The 16,627-nt window shown below is 41.2% G+C and overlaps 1 long non-coding RNA gene across 1 annotated transcript in view; it reads left to right on the plus strand.

The window, feature by feature from the left end:
- LOC144536976 (uncharacterized) overlaps positions 1 to 16,627 on the plus strand; it is a 36,192-nt gene that overhangs the window by 19,492 nt on the left and 73 nt on the right. Inside the window, exon 3 of the long non-coding RNA XR_013503795.1 lies at positions 16,592 to 16,627. This exon is cut by the window's right edge and continues 73 nt beyond it. This is a non-coding gene — a long non-coding RNA (uncharacterized LOC144536976). The remainder of the gene's footprint in view (positions 1 to 16,591) is intronic.

A 16,627-nucleotide genomic window follows, 5' to 3' on the forward strand; every position in this document is an offset into this window, starting at 1 on the left:
GCTACAAAAAGCGTTTACAAGCTGTGATACTTGCCAAAGGGGGCAGTACAAGGTATTAACTCTGCAGGGTGCCCAAACTTTTGCAGACGCCATTTTTTGTTTTCTGTTATTTTGAAAGTGTAAATGATGGAAATAAAATCTAACTTTTTTTTGACATATTATAAGAATGTCTAATCTGCATTAGTCCGCTACACCGTTGTTTCCACAACAACAAAAACACAGCAGTCTCTGAACTCGCGTTGGGAGTTCCGTAGAAGTTGGATGTAGTCCAGTTTTTGTCTAATGATCGGACACTTGCAAGCAGGATTGATGGAACAGGTGGCCGGCTAGCATTAGCTTTCCACCTAGCTAGGTTATACTCCAGCCCCCGTTCGCGTTTCACCGCTGAGGATGTCCCCCCGTGATCACCCGCTCCAGCCACCACTGCTGCCCGCTCTGGCCACCACTGCTGCCCGCTGGTCAAACTAACCTGTACGGCGGGCCACAGCAACCTCTTATTTCCAAACATTCATCTCTCTCCCGCCCCCCGAGGGCCGGTGGTCTAGCGTCATGTTAACTGTACTACTATGCTTAGCTCCGTAGGTGGTAGCTCCAGCTTGACGTGCTTCGTGATATTTTAATTTGGCTTTACTCAATGTGCATATGGCTTTCGCCTTGTCTACGAGCCGTCCGGGAGTTTTGAAAAATAAAAAGCTCCATTCAGGATTTCATTGCTGCTGTGTTTCTCCATCATGCCTGCAGCCTGCAGCAGCAGGATGTGTTACGAGGAAGTGGCAGCTTGATGATAAGTAATGGTGCTGCAAAGGGTCAAAATAGTAGCCTGTTGGCACCACGCCAAGCCCAGTGAAGTGTAAAATAAATGCCGGCATGCGATTAAAAAAAAAAAGCATTGCGTCGGCCCTTAATCGCATCGCGATTAACGCGTTAATGCTGACAGCTCTAGTATATATCAATATAATATTGATATACTGTATTGCCCAGCTGTAGTTCATATCCTAACATCTACTGGCTTGCCCTCTGTGAGTTCATTCTGAATGCAGTGGAGAGCTCGCAGAACAACGTGACACGAAGCAGGGCTCAGTTCACAAGGCCTTTAACCCCGACCGCTCAGTGGCCAGCAGATCAGACTGTGGTTGTACTGGCCAGCTTCCAGGTGCGAATGTGTGTAACCAGCAGCACCGCCAGCCGTAATCCTGTACCAACAGTGCGTACATTTTTTTTTTTCTGTGAGACTTGCAGAGCATGTAATGATAACAATGTGTAAGTGCGCACAGGAGCCGCAGCCGACAGCAGCTCTGTTCTGCTCTCTGCTCTGTTCACAGTAATACTTTTCTCATTATTTCTATGTTATTTCACCGACAACCCATCCACTATTAATCAGATTGTTCATTTTTATGACTGGATCCGTAGATAAACTGGTTGCTCAGCGTATTCTCATGAACGGGTCCGTATGATATTGTACGACAATGTATGCACACCAAACGGTATATCCTACGAAGTTACGAGCTTCATTACACCGAGCGGCAGTTGCTAGCTGTTTAAGCTGAAAGAGAGCTTTGTGGCGCCAGCTACAGACCTTCATTGTATCGGCGGTAGTTGGTGGATCAGTTACCCAAAAATAGGTGACTTTAAAGATGAACTGAACTGGAATTTGAGTAAAGGTGATATAACTGATGCATTTTATTTATTCTCATTGGTACAATGATTAAAATGGCTGAATTTGTTAAAAGGGATAAAATGGTACATTGAAAGTGTTGTTGTTACACGGGTGCCGCCATGTTGGAATTCATAATCGGCTACGTCACTGGCATGATCAGCAGCCATAGAATGTAAAGAGTCTGAGGCTAACGGACATGGCTGAGGAAACGGAAACCAACAGGTCTAGGGGGGGGTCATACTGCATTGCCCCTGGCTGCAGTAATGACTTGTATAGGGCTAAGACAGCTGGGGTTATGATACATTTCCACAGGCTGCCTTTGACAAGGAAACCAGTCCTCAACTCATGGCTAGCTGCTTTAAAACTGGCCAGCCCTCCAACAGCCCCTGGATTTCGAGACTGTAGCGACCATTTTTTAGTGACCGACTATTTAGAGAGCTGTACTTTCGATTCAACAGGGTCACTGGTGAGGGTTAAGTCCAACAGACTGAAACCTGAGGCCATTTCGTCAATGATCGATTTTTCAGGCTACAGTACAGGGCAGACCGATAGACCAACGGCAAGTACCAACACCACCGATGCTATCTGCCGCAGAGACAGGGCGCTGAAACGCTCACATCAGGCAGAGGACAGAGAGGTTTAGCTGTTATCCAGCATGCTAGCAATCTACTAGGCAAAGGGCTGGATGGAACGTTATTGTGATATACACAACACACGTACATATTCACTTACACGCACAAATAAAGCCTGAGGTATAGGCTTCATAGCGTTGAACAAAACTGAGACTGACACACTGGGCATTCATTGAAATTGAGTCACAAAACCAAGCTAGATACCAAACGATCCAACCTAGGGAAAGGGCTAGCAGCTAAACACGGTGGAAGCACTAATGTCAAACTCCACAAGCTAGCGCTCCGACCATAGACTGTATAAATAAACCATGACGCCGATGATATCACAGATCAATAATAATGTTACTAGCTGCTAACTAAACCACAGCGGGTCTGTAACAGAATCCAATGTCCCTTTCTACTCACCCTGAAGCTAGCTGATGTCTCAGGGCACATTGTTGATGCAGAGGGAGTTCAACTCGCAGAAAAAGCTGCTATTTCCATAATAAGAGGTATATGTGCAGTATCCATTTGTGCAATATCCATCGACGACCACAAGGAAAAAATCTGCCAACTCTGCACTAGCCTAAAGTTAACGGCAAAACTCGTGAGTCCTCCGTGCATCTATGGTCAACCTGGGGTGACTCTCCTACGTGCAGCTAACTTATTTATTTATTTTTTTCAAACTATTTTGGTTTTAACATTTTGCGTGCAGCTAACTTAACAAGCGATCCCATTGGATGAATTCGTCCAGTCACATTTTCCATTTATCTGCCTCGATTTTCTAAAACGCACAGGACCTTTTTCTATTTTCTCTAAATGCACACTATATATAAGCAGTCTCTATTTCCTAAAATGCATAATGTGCTTGGATACAATAAATGAGAGTGCATGACAGTAGGCTACAGCCCTCAGTAAATGGTCCAGGTTGACCTCTCTGCAACAGATGGATTCAGTTGCAGTATCCATGCTCCGGCAGAGCCCACATACACACCAGTCACTCCCCCCCCCCAAACGATCCGAAGGTGGAGCCTGAAACGGATCGTCCTCCATGTGGTGGTAGTCAGACACTACAGGCCTGTCCCTCACAGGCTCAAATGCGTAACCCATGCCATTAAAATGACTGATTTTCATGTGTATTTAATATGCTGCACTGTAGCCTATATACCTTCGCAGGTCCTACCATGCCAGTGACGTCATCGACATTGTCAGCGTTCTAATACTAACAAACGTAATTTTTGTGTTGCTTAAAAAAAAGCTATATTGATTTTTTGTTTTTAATTAACATTTTTAGTGCAATTTATTTTTATTTGTCATAACCAACACGTTATCAACGTTTATTCTTTCAGTTCATCTTTAAGCCGGGCACAAAGCACCGCGAGCTGCCGGTCGTTTTGGCCGACATTACGGTTAAATCTAGTCCACAAAATACGAGCGTTTTGCCACGACGAAAGTTAAGATTAGGCACCAAAACGACTAGTTAAGATTAGGAAAAAGATGGTGGTTTGGTTTAAAATGGTCCTAAGGAACACACATTTCCTGGGTGAAAGTCTTTAGTTTTCCCTGGGAAGTGAACTCTGCTCTCTGGCTTGAAAGTCCTGTGAGTTCATGCCCACCCATCACCCCCGACCTCCTCCCTTCGCGGCCAGCTGCGTTTTTATACAGTGGCCTTTACTGTGAATACAGCAAAAAGTGGAATGCTTAGGAATTACAGTGCATAACCTTTCGTAGCTTTTTGAACAAATGGTTCATGAGAACAGGCTGGGTTGCTGAATGCTAAACCCACGGACGGAGCTATAGCATGTTTGAATCATGTGTGTTAACATGGACGTGAAGATTGGGGTTATGAGGCTTGTCCCGTCTTTGATCAAATTCGAGATATGATGTTGACATGGCACACAGAGGAATCCTGTTGTTCATATCTCTGTACAGGCTCGCTGACAGCTGTCTGGTCTGAGCGCCTCCCCCTCTCTCTTTTACAAAACGCTTCAGTAAAATATTTTCATCATCTGGTCATTATGATTGAGAAAAGTATGCTAGCAGCACAATCTCATTCACATTAAATAATATAAGAACAGCTGATTTCTGGCTCAGTAAACCGCTTCAGCGGGCTGTTCTTATTACAAAATAGAATCCTGCCAGCGCCACTGTGTGTAACTGTGTGAATGTGATTAGGGCGTTATTGGAAAGACAGGCTTCCTCTTAGAGAACTTTCACTGAATAAAAACAAGTAAAAACATTTTTTTCTAAAGGTTGAATGGGATGTATACATTTTCTAACAATCGCTCCATTCCCTTGCATGATGTTGGAGTAGAAAGATAAGACTCCATAGGACAGCAGGATTGGTTGAAGGTTGGTTCACGCAGATAAATCTTCAGGATCGAAAACAGTGTTTCAATTTATGATACAAATTAAAACGGATAAGAGAAGCTTTGTTCAGAGGCTGTGCAGAATGGAACCTAACATATTCATAACAGTTTGTAAACTTTCTTTTCAGAAAACAGTTTTGTGTAACAGGCTTTTCATATCCCTTCAATCGTCTTGTGACCACCTGGCGGGGTCCCGACCCCCAGGTTGGGAACCACGGGTTTAGATAATCTGGCCAAACTGCAATTTTTGTTTAGCAAGGTTCCAAGATCACAGCAAGGGTGTCATTTCAACTGGCAATTCATATTTTGTCCCCACTACTTTTACAGTTTCCGTTTTGATTTATGCACTAACATCTCTGTAAACTGTACCCTACTACAGTCTAACGTTTATATGCTCATTTGGGCTGCCTTCAATAATCACTGTGTGCCAGTAAGTGAGTACGATGCTATCTTAACAATATGAAATAATGACCAAAACCACAAAAATAAGACGTGGAATTGTCCTCGGGTCTCTCAACTGGCAAGTTTGTTACAGGTTCCTTTGCCCAAACTGTAATTTATTCCTCAGCCCCCTGAGCTACTGAAGACTCTACATCACCAAACCCACCCACATTGTTCCTTATATAAATTAGGATCATATGTGTGCCCTGTGTCTATTGTACATTCTTAGAACCCGAGCTGTAACAATTCCAAATTTTGCTGTACAACTAATTGTCTCAGAAATAATAGTGATTAATGTAATTGTCTCTTTCAGTCAAATAAAAAATAATAATATATGATTACTTTTTAAGATAAAATTTAAACTTTTGAATGAATCCCTGGATATATCTTTTGATCATATCACGGTTATGTGACCCAGATAATGTAACAACACAAGTACACAGCCTATGAAGTAAACCACGCCTCTTTATTATAACACATTGTAATTTTTCCTTAAATGAACATAAAATTGACAATAGAACATTTATCCTCATCAATAAAAAACACCAGTAATCACTTGTATAATTTCAATTCGGTATATCAATACCAAATCGGCAATTGCCATCAACAGTCCTACCCCTTAGGACCTAGGCTAATGTTGGCAATTAATTGTGGTTAAACCCAAACGGTGTATACGTAAAATAATTGCGATTAGACCAATATGTTACAATTGTTACAGGCCTACTTACAATATAAGAATTGTCCACAGTTACCCATCAGTCCAACACTGAGGTGTGTTGTTCCTATGTGAAGGATTCATAGTTGGGTCGTGACGAAGCTCGGTGCTCTCAGAACGAGATGGACATGACTCATGCTGAAACAGGATCCTCACTGCGACAGCCGGACTGAATCAAAGGTTGCAAATAGGTTGGTCAAGTCAAGGAGTCTTTATTATCCCCGAGGGGCAATTCGTTGCGCAGCAATAGAATGCAACATAAACACAGAAGCCATACAAACAACAGACACTATCAATAGAGGACATAAATAGATACATACTACACAGAAGTCCACGTCTCACATTGAGTTATTAACAAAGCCTATAGCAGCAGGAACAAGAGTTTCTGTGTCTGTTTGTCCTGCATTTAGGCAGACAGAATCTGCGGCCAGACGGCAACAACATGAAGTAGCTGTTCAGGGGGGGGCTTATATCAGCCAGGACTGACTGGGCCTTCTTCAGGGGGGGGGCTTATATCAGCCAGGACTGACTGGGCCTTCTTTAAGGTCTTTGTCTCATATAGCGATTTTAAGTCAGTCAGAGAGTTGTGGGAAATTTTGCCACACGCTTTAGTTATGTATTGCAGCCTGTTTGTGTTTTTAAGAGTGAGGGACCCAAACCAGCTCACAAAGGCAAAAGAAAGAGAGAATAGTTTCAATAAAACAACAATAAAACCTCCTCATAAAGGTCTTATTGACATTAAAATTGCGAAGTTTACGATAAAAAAACATGCGCTGGTGTGATTTTTTACAGACCGCATCACCTTGAGGCTCGAAGGTGAGTTTGTCGTCTATTATAATACCGAGGTATTTGTATTGCTTCACTACTTCGATAGCTTGATCATTAATAAGGGTGGGAGAGAGGGTGGGGGGATTCTTCCTAAAGTCGATCAGCATTTCTTTAGTTTTTGCCACGTTAATGTTCATAAAAGACGACTTGCACCACTCTGTAAAATCATTTAAGGTAGCGCTATACTCAGGGTCGTTGTGCGTCAGCAGCGACACTATTACCGAGTCGTCAGCGAACTTAATGATATGATGCCTGGTGTGCTGGCTTTGGCATGCATTTGTATATAAAATAAATAAGATCGCGGAGAGGACGCAGCCCTGGGGGGAACCGGTGGAGGAAAAGAGAACATTGCATAAGATGCTATTCACTCTCACGCGTTGAGACCTGTCAGTTAAAAAGTTCATCAGCCAACAGATAAGACTAGGATCAATATTAAAAGTATTCTTTAAGATACCTGCCAAAATATGGGGTTGAATGCAATTAAAGGCTGAAGAAAAATCAATAAAAAGCAGCCGCACAAAGCTCTTTGCATCCTCAAGATGGGTATAGATCAAGTTAAAAAGAGTACATGCTGCATCTTCCACTCCCCGTTTTGGTCTGTAGGTGAATTGAAGCGGGTCTAGTAGATCCTGTAAAGAGTTCAAAAGTTCGTCTTTCACGAGCTTCTCTAATGTCTTCATAATAAGGGACGTGAGTGCCACAGGCCTAAAGTCATTTAAAGACTCTGGAGCCTTATTTTTAGGCACCGGTACAATAATTGAGTCTTTCCAAAGGTTAGGAACGGTGTGGAGATGTAATGACATTTTGAAAATAAAACAAAAAATGTCTGCCAGGTGTTCAGCACAGTTCTTTAATATACAGCCTCCAATGCCGTCAGGGCCAGGACTTTTCCTTTCCTTAACACCTCTGAAGAGTGCCAGGACCTTGTTTCTGTCAACCTGGACATTGCTCTGCCCAGGGGCGACTGACAACTCCTCACAAAAATCATAAGTATTAAAACGATTATAGAAAGTGTTCAGTTCATTTGAGAGGGCATGGTCTGACATGCCATTGAGGGAAATCGGACACTTCTCAGACTGCATCCCCATCATGTCTCTCAGGCCCTCCCATGCAGGATGTGAGTTGCCTGTGCTCAGCATGTTCTCAACTTTGTCTTTATAGTTAAGTTTTGCAAGCTTAAGTTCCGTTTTAGCTTGTTTTTGAAATACTCTATATTGAGTCATGTTACCTTGGTTGAAGCTAATATTTCGTTGATTAATTATGCTTTTAACTGATTTGGAGACCCAAGGCTTATTATTTGGATATATGGAAATGAGTTTTCTAGGAATGACTAACTCCTCACAGAAGGTGACGTATGCGGAGACAGTCTCTGTAAGCTCATCAATATCCTTACATTCATTTTTAAATAGATCCCAATCAGTACAGCAGTAGCATTCCTGTAGACACTGGATTGAGTCCTCTGACCAAACCGGAACCAACTTTCGTTCCGGCTTGTTTCTCTTCAGTACCGGTGTGTAGGACGGAACCAAATAAACAGAGTTGTGATTGGACATGCCAAGTGGAGCTCTGTTGTAGGATTTATAAGCACCTTTGACGGATCCATAACAGAGGTCCAGCCTTTTGGTCTGTCATGTTGTACAGGTGACATATTGATACCATGACGAAGTTTGGTGCTTCAGGTGAAATCCCCTGAAGCCGCTGCACACACTTCACCATAGCCCGAGTCGCTGGGTCGGCATTAGCCTTCGGGTGAATATAAACAAGTGTTACAAATATCTGTGGGAATTCCCTGGGCAGATAAAAGGTGCGTAGAGATAAAGACAAAAGTTCTATATCAGGAGTACACAGTTTTTCTCTGACAATCACAGTATTGCACCATTTCTTGTTTATATAAAGACATAAGCCTCCACCAAGTGATTTTCCCATCACTGTGGAGTCTCTGTCAAGACGGACAGGTTCCCCAAAACAGTCCAACTCAAAATCAGAGAGTGGATCCTGATCTTTGAGCCACGTCTCTGTCAAGGCGAGGAGACGGGCGGATCTGTATTCTGAAAGGAACTTTACTTTTGCCTGAAGCTCGTCCACTTTATTTCGAAGGGACTGGACATTTGCGAGGATAATTGAAGGAAGAGGTATCCGACGATGGCCTTGTTGCTTCAATCTTTGCCGTACGCCGCCGCGTCTCCCCCTTTTCCTCACTCCTGTCCTGGGTGCCCAACTCTGGTTCTCTGCGGGGGCTGCCGACCGGATGATCTCTGGTGGAAGAGCCGCCTGGGAGTCCACGATTCCCGCATCAGAGTTACGCAGGAACAGGAGAACCTCGCGTGTATATTGGGGGGACTCTTTTTGTTCGCAGAGTATGCACAAAAGTTTGCATAAGAGCGTAAAAAGGATAAAACATCACATCAAACTAAGGTGAGTAATTGTTATGACCGTTGCATGCAGATCAGTTAAAAATCCAGGTTAGTAAGGACGCTAAAACCAGGTTAAATGTTAAAAGACAACACTGTCACTCTGCACTCTGTTGCTGCCTGTCGCCATTACAGCGCCACTACAAAGGTTGCAAATAGGTTGTGCCTGTTTCTCTGCAAATATTTGAAATTCAGTTTGCTTAGTCACAGCTGATTGACAGCCTGATGTTATTAGTCCTGTGCTGGACAGGGAAACCCCACCCATCTGCCACTCCACATGGATTTAATCATCCAGTAAAAATATTGGTTCAATTCCAATGTGTGTGAGGTCATGATGTTGGGTGTTATCAGGTGACTCCAGGTGCTGTTGTGCCTCATGTCTAGCCAGTTAGAACTGATCAGGGGTGGGTCATGGGTTTAAGAGGAGTCATCATGTACCGTCAAAGTCTGACTGTTGAGTTGACAGACGCACATGAACACACACCTCTACACCTGGTGCTGTGTGTGTGTGTGTGTGTGTGTGTGTGGACTCATGTCAGAGGCTGATTAGGCTAAAATACCTGTGGTCTAGATGATAATCCAAAGAGCTGAAAGAGGCCAGTATTGTATGCAAATGTACTGTATATTGTTTTTTAATGGTTACCAACCAGTCTTTGGCCCTGTTTTGCTTGTTTCTGCCACATTAATTCACTCGGTTTCTGAATGGCTTACCTTGGGCCTCTCTCCACTTGGGACCATTGTTCAGCGTGAGACGATAAACAGCTTTGTTTCCAACACAATAATCACTTGTCTGAAATGCGCTTAAGTCTCTGGTTCTTTGCGGCTACATCTGGTCAACATTGCTCATTTAAGGTTCAGATATCAGCTGGTCACTGTTCTCCTATTCCACTATATTGGAGGTTTCGCCCTAACCATGGCTATCAACCTTTTGCATTTCAGCAACAGGGAAGTGCTCTTAATCCCATATTTTGTCTTTTAACTAGTGGGAATGTGTCGCATTGTGTAGGCTGACATCTGCTGCTTGTGATCATCAGCAATCGGGAAGTTAAGACAAAACCTGAAATGGAACAGGATCAATATAAGTCTTTAAAAGCTTGCAGTGAATATGGATTTTCAGGATGCCCTTAAAGCTGCACTAATCAATATCTTTTTGGTCTCAACAATGGATCAAATAACTTTGTGTAATGCAAAAGGGGTTGCTCGAAATTACAAAGCCATGCATAATTACACTTCCCCTCAGCTACAGAACCTCTCAGCCTTTTAGCTCATTGTTTTGTTTTTCTGGCCCGCAAACTCCGCTCTCGTCAACCCTGTTTTCAGCAGTAGCATTTAGCTGGTTCCAGCAACAACAAAAAAAAGCTCTGCTAAACTTCCTATACACGATCTGCCCAGCACCAAGTGAGATAAAGATAATGTTCAACCATCTGCTAAACAAATTGGAACATCTAGCAACCTAAGCGCCAGATATATTTAGGGTTGGGTATCGTTTGGATTTTTACGATTCCGATGCCGAACCAGTACTACTTTTATTTATTTATTTTTTTTTTATATAACTGATTCCGATTACTAAACAGATTCTTGAAAAACTGTAAAATGACATCAAAGAAAGGCTTTTACGTGTGTTTTGGTGAGCCCAGAGGGAAAATATGGCATTTTAAAAGTAGCCTACATTCATGGTAGCTAGCTAACAGTAGACTACAGAGAGAGTGTGATATTTTTATGTCCGTTTTGGAGCGACAGATGGAAAATATTTCAGTCAACAGGGTTGGGCGGTAATACCACGGGGTCTAAAAATAGCAACGGTATCAGTTTCAATACAGTCATAAAAAAAATGCAATGCACTTATATAGGAGACAAGGATTAAATATTAAATTGTGGTGACCCACAAGTAAGACTGAGACATTCACCAAGGTACTGTACCTTTTAAGGGAGAGGTTTTATGATATACAAGTTCCGGGTTAAAGGCTGAATTATGTCAAACGACGACGGTGGTGAAACAGCTGTTGCTGCAGCGGCCGCTAGTAGCAGCGCGGCTAATGTCGCTGCTATGTACGCGGCCACCATCAAGTTACCAGACTTTTGGCAGCACAACCCACGGCTGTGGTTTCAGCACGTCGAGGCCCAGTTCCAGCTGAGAGGAATAACACGGGACGTTGCAAAGTATTTCCACGTGGTATCGGCCTTAGATGTCTTGACGACAGCCAGGGCTATGGCGCTGTTAGAGGCTCCTCCGACTAACGGCAAGTATGACGCACTCAAGACATTCCTATTGGACCTCTTTGAACTGTGGGAGCTGGAGAAAGCAGACCGCCTGCTGTCCCTGAACGGCCTTGGCGACAGCAAGCCGTCTGAGTTAACGGAGAGGATGCTGGCTGTGCTGGGCGCGGTGGATCCCTCATTCCTCTTCGCCCACATTTTCCTGCGGCAGCTTCCAGCACCCGTGCGCACCGCACTGGCCTGCTCCCCCCTCTCTTCCTCCAGAGACTATCAGGCGCTGGCTGTGGAGGCAGACAGGATTTTCCTCGCCAAGCGGCAACAGTTTGTCGACGCGCTGCTGCCCCCCCAGCACACGTCTGCCCCGCTTGCACTCCACAAAATATAATTTATGTAATTGTGTGGTTGTCATCACGTGACAGTGTGGAGGAGAAAGTAGTTTTTTGGAAGTTATGTTATTGTTTCAGTATTAGTGTTTGGTATTCAGTTTCTGAACGGTGCACAAGCCAAGAGTTTGGTGACGCTGTCTGAGCCTTACGTCATGATTTTAAATTGGTCACGGTAATACCGTATACCGCTGTAAAATAGGGAGGAGGTTTGACGGTATCAAAATTTGGATACCGCCCAACCCTAGTCGACACATTAAGTGGAACCAAAATGAGGAACCGAAATTTGCATTCTAATCTGGTCCGATTCCTACCGGTTGCGTAGGAACCGGTTCCATAGTGGAACTGGGTTTCGGTACCCAACCCTAGATGTATTCCTCAGTATTTAATGGAGACCACGCTGGAAATAAGAGGAGGATATTGGACTTACTAGTAATATGCTGCCAGGAACACACCACCATATTTATGCTTTATGTTTATAATTCAGCTTTAATGTATTTTATAAATGACTTATACAATTGAAACCATGCCTGTCCCATTGTGTAGGCCTTCTATAGGCTTTTCCATGCTTATTATAAAAATTCATGCTATAATATCATACCTTTTTTATCTTAGCATTTTGTGTCGGTATTGGCCTTTGGATATCAGCTGTACTGTATATTGCTTGCAGGCATTTTAATATAAATTGTCTTCGGTTGTTTGAAGTCAGCCTTGATGTCTGAGATATATCAAGGCTCTATATATATATATATATATATATATATAAAATATAAAATCGTAAAAAATGTGACCAATGGTTACTTAAATGTATGGCAACAAAGTGACACGTAATATAATTGAATAGATTTTAAGTTCTACAACTTTGATTAAAAAGTATTGAATAAATTAACTACATTTAAACAAAAAAATGAGTACATGTTCATAAAAGCAACACTTAAAATATGTTGGATTTAGTAATAGCATGCAACATAAGTTATATAGCCAAATATTTTTTAGTAAATCCAAATCAGTTTCACAAGGAACACTGATTTATGTTTAATAAGTATCTGAGCAAAAGTAATTTAGATTTACTTAATATCTAGGAGAAATTGCTTTAGATTGACTAAATATCTGGATAAAAATGTTGTATTCACTAACATAAAATTATATGAACTATTTTAGCACATTGTTGCCTAATTCAACACATTTACACTACGTTTCTTATTTATCCGTACCTAAATGAATTGTTTACATTGAAGTTTTAATTTGTTTCACATTACTTTCAATCTATTCAATTATATTGAATGTCACTTTGTTGCCATCATTTTTCTATGTATAATATACTCAATATCATGCCTTCTTGGTGCCACAGGTAACTTAAATTGGGTAAACAAATCATCATGCATAATCAGAACAGCAGGTAAACATTTATTTGTCTATTTTTTTTTCTAAACATGTTTATCTAAGTTGTTTAGTGCAAAATGCCAAAATACAATAAAATACAGAGAGAGGCTATAAGAAAACAAAGGCAGAAACCATTTATGTGTACAATAGGGACACAATATAATGGCATTTGGGATTCTTGTTAATAAATGTTTAATCATTTAATGGTGTTTTGAATGGTGTAATTCTGCTACATCATTGGCTTAATTGTCCACAGTGATTTGTGATGTGATTTAAGGTTTAGTCCTGTTAGTGTATTTAAATTAAGACAATGTTTTCAGTCTGCAAATGTTTCTTACATTTTCATTTATGTACCAATTGAAATCGTCAGGGCCATTATGTTTTTCAAACGGCTAAAAGTAATTGATTAATATCACATGTAGTATGGGATAAGGTCATGTAATTCCATTAGCCTTCTTTACTTTTTGCTAAAATAGGACTCACTTAAACAATCCCATTTGTTCAAATTCCTCAATTAAAACATGTCATATTTGCATCCCTGGTGTACACAGAGGAATCACAAGGTACAATAACTGCTGCCTGTGGCAATATAAATTCAAAAACACAATGCCACTCCCGTAAAATGAGTATGGTTGGTTTGATATTTCTGAACAACCACATGTTGCACTGAAAATCACTATTTTTCAGTTAACAGTTGAAAAAGAAAATGCCCAAACTTTCATCAAGTGGAAACAAGTTAAGAACAATCAGGGCAGCGTGAACAATCTTTATGGTGTCTATGTTTAATTTGGTCACTTTTATGAAAAGTAATCTTTAAATTCCAAGTCCAAATACTAAAGACTGAACCCATCAGAAATTCCAAAGGTCTCCTTCAGTAACAGTTTGCAGTCCCTCCACAGTGAGTGGATACCCATGTGACAGTTTTGACAGTGACTTAATTGTTCCCTGTCATTCTGCAAGGGTCCCTTTTCTTAAGCTAGTAGCTTATTCTTGAGGCTGTTCACTTTTGGGGACAGCTTTGAACAATCCAGCTCAAGGAGGAGTTTCTGGAAGACTTCAAGTGTGTACCTGAGCTCCTTGGGATAGACAAGATTCACTGCATATGCCAAGCATACTCAGCCTGCACCATGCAAGCTGAATATGCTTGGCATATGTATCTTGCCTGCATCTTGCCTGCATATGCAGCATATGCACCATGGAGCAAGCCCTTGGAAAGTTACCCAGAGCAGTCAGAACTTTCACGCCCTCTACTACGATACCGATGTCATCAGGACCCTCTGGCGTAGTAGTCTTGATGTTGTAGATTTTAATCCTTTGTACAGCAAGGTCCTGCAACACACTGTCTTCATTAGCGTCCTAAAATAGCAAGAACATTGGGTATTTCAGACTGTACCACCAAATGAGAAGGTTCTAATTGAACAACTCCCAAATTGGCTGTTGCACATGATGCACTTCAGTTACGTAGAAAAATTTGAAATAATGTACTTCCATAAGCATATTTTCATGCCAGGTAAGTTAAAAAGGATCTAATCGGCTCACCACCACATGAAAACAATTCAATGACCCCAGAGATGATGGTCTGAATTTAGTCACAGTTGTAAATATTTGTAGAATTTTGGAAATTAAATCAATCCATCGCTACAGAAATGAATTTCTTCATGACACTTGTCTGTGCACTTTGTGATCCGTTGCACACCTGTTATTCTACATTCACTAACACAGGCTGGTCACCTAGTGAGCCTCGTTTCTGGGAGTATTATACTGTAGTCTTTTTCCTGGTGCACATCTATGATGTTAAATTAACCTTAGCCAGCCAATCAGCAGCATTATTAGCTCTAGGTACAAGCATGCTGCATGCATATTGCCTCACTGACACTGATGAGATTTACTCCTTATGCATCAAATTTGATACCGAATGACCAGGCGCTTTTCAATACTTGTCAGTATCGAAGCAATGTGGCTGTCGATACCCAGCCCTAGAGATGAGACAGATTACCTTCTTTATATTTTAACATGTTCTTCAACTTACAGCATACTCCTTTTAAGAGTTGATCTGTGGATTCCCCAAGGTACACCATCTAACACTAAATGTTCTATCTCTGGTCATGCTGATGCTATGGTTGCTTGGAGCCTGAAATGACAAACAAACATAATTCAAGTTCATGGTGTAAAAATCATTTAATGACATAAAACTTCTTAAACAGGGCTCCAGACTAACTTTTTTCACCTCCGTCCCGTATAAACCTTTACACATGTACTCTTAAATTCAATTGGAAAAGTTTGTATTTTACACATACATAAGAGGTAACATATAAAGAGTAACTAAAACATCAACAGTTTACACTCATTTGTCCACATATGAAGAAAATCTTAGCCTTATTCAAACATAGTCACTGAGGTAAAAGAAATATTTTAAACAGTTTTGGAAAATTGTCATGCACATTTTTGTCAGGAACATACTAAACACACAAGCAAACAAAGTGAAAATGTGTAACCACAAGGAGCTGAAACTGGCATACTAGAAAAGGTGGCAAACCTGTCTTGTACTTTAGGTGCATTCATAGTACCACAATTGTTTCAACCACAGGTGATCTTTCTCCGGTAAAGAGTAGTCTTTGACAGACCACCACACCATGATAACACCTTCCTATAAGTACAGAACTGCATTAAAATAACCCAGTAGCCTCTGACACACAGTCAAACTAGTCAGACACACTTAAAGGACATTTACTTCCATAAAATATGGCAAATCATAAAAACTGTGGTTTGCAACAGTAATTTTTAAAACTTAGGAACACTGAAACATGTAGTATGCAAATAAGAATGAAGAGTGAACCTGATAAAGAAAATTCCTAATATCCAGTGATGTGTTGTGAGTGATTTGGTGTCCTTCACTTCCACCAATAAGTGGTTGAAAAAAATATCAGGCAAATCATTTATGAAAGGTAGTCTGATACTTTTTTTTCATGTGAATATGGTCGATCTTTCTGGTATTTATTTTGGTGTTACATGCTAACATAATAGTGTTAAATCTGTTGTTGCAAAAAGACGGACGAAGGGGTGGAGGCGCAGGCCGATGCCAGCATGGGCGTAAATCTGATCGAACAGTAGGGAGGGACAATAAACATAACATTTCGGAAGAGCAATTTTTGAAGGGGACACAAATAATACAGCCAATTCTACTGGTAGAGGACGTGTTCACAGAGGAAAGCCTTAAAACTATCATTAGTGTAGCATGGAGACTGTACCATTATCCTTCTTTTCAGTGTTTCTCTTGATTCAATAAAAAAGATGACTATATTGACCAAAATATTCTTCTTTAAATTCATGTATTTATTTTTAAGTTGTTTACAATCAAGCCACAAAAATACCTTAAAACATAATGACTTATTTTTAAAAAGTGTCCCCATATAAAAGAAATACAATACTTTTTTACACTTGTTAAATTAGCTGATCATAATGTAAATGAGTGAGTCACTGGTGAAGATCATCTGCTCACCCTGACAGACACACACCTCCAAAAATATGAACTGAGCTCAACACACTTACCTGAGACTCTACACCTGTCTGTCCCAGGTCTCCCTGAGACTCTATACCTGACTGGCCCTGGTC

This window comes from Sander vitreus, chromosome 22, assembly GCF_031162955.1.
Source record: "Sander vitreus isolate 19-12246 chromosome 22, sanVit1, whole genome shotgun sequence".
Lineage (NCBI taxonomy): Eukaryota > Metazoa > Chordata > Actinopteri > Perciformes > Percidae > Sander > Sander vitreus.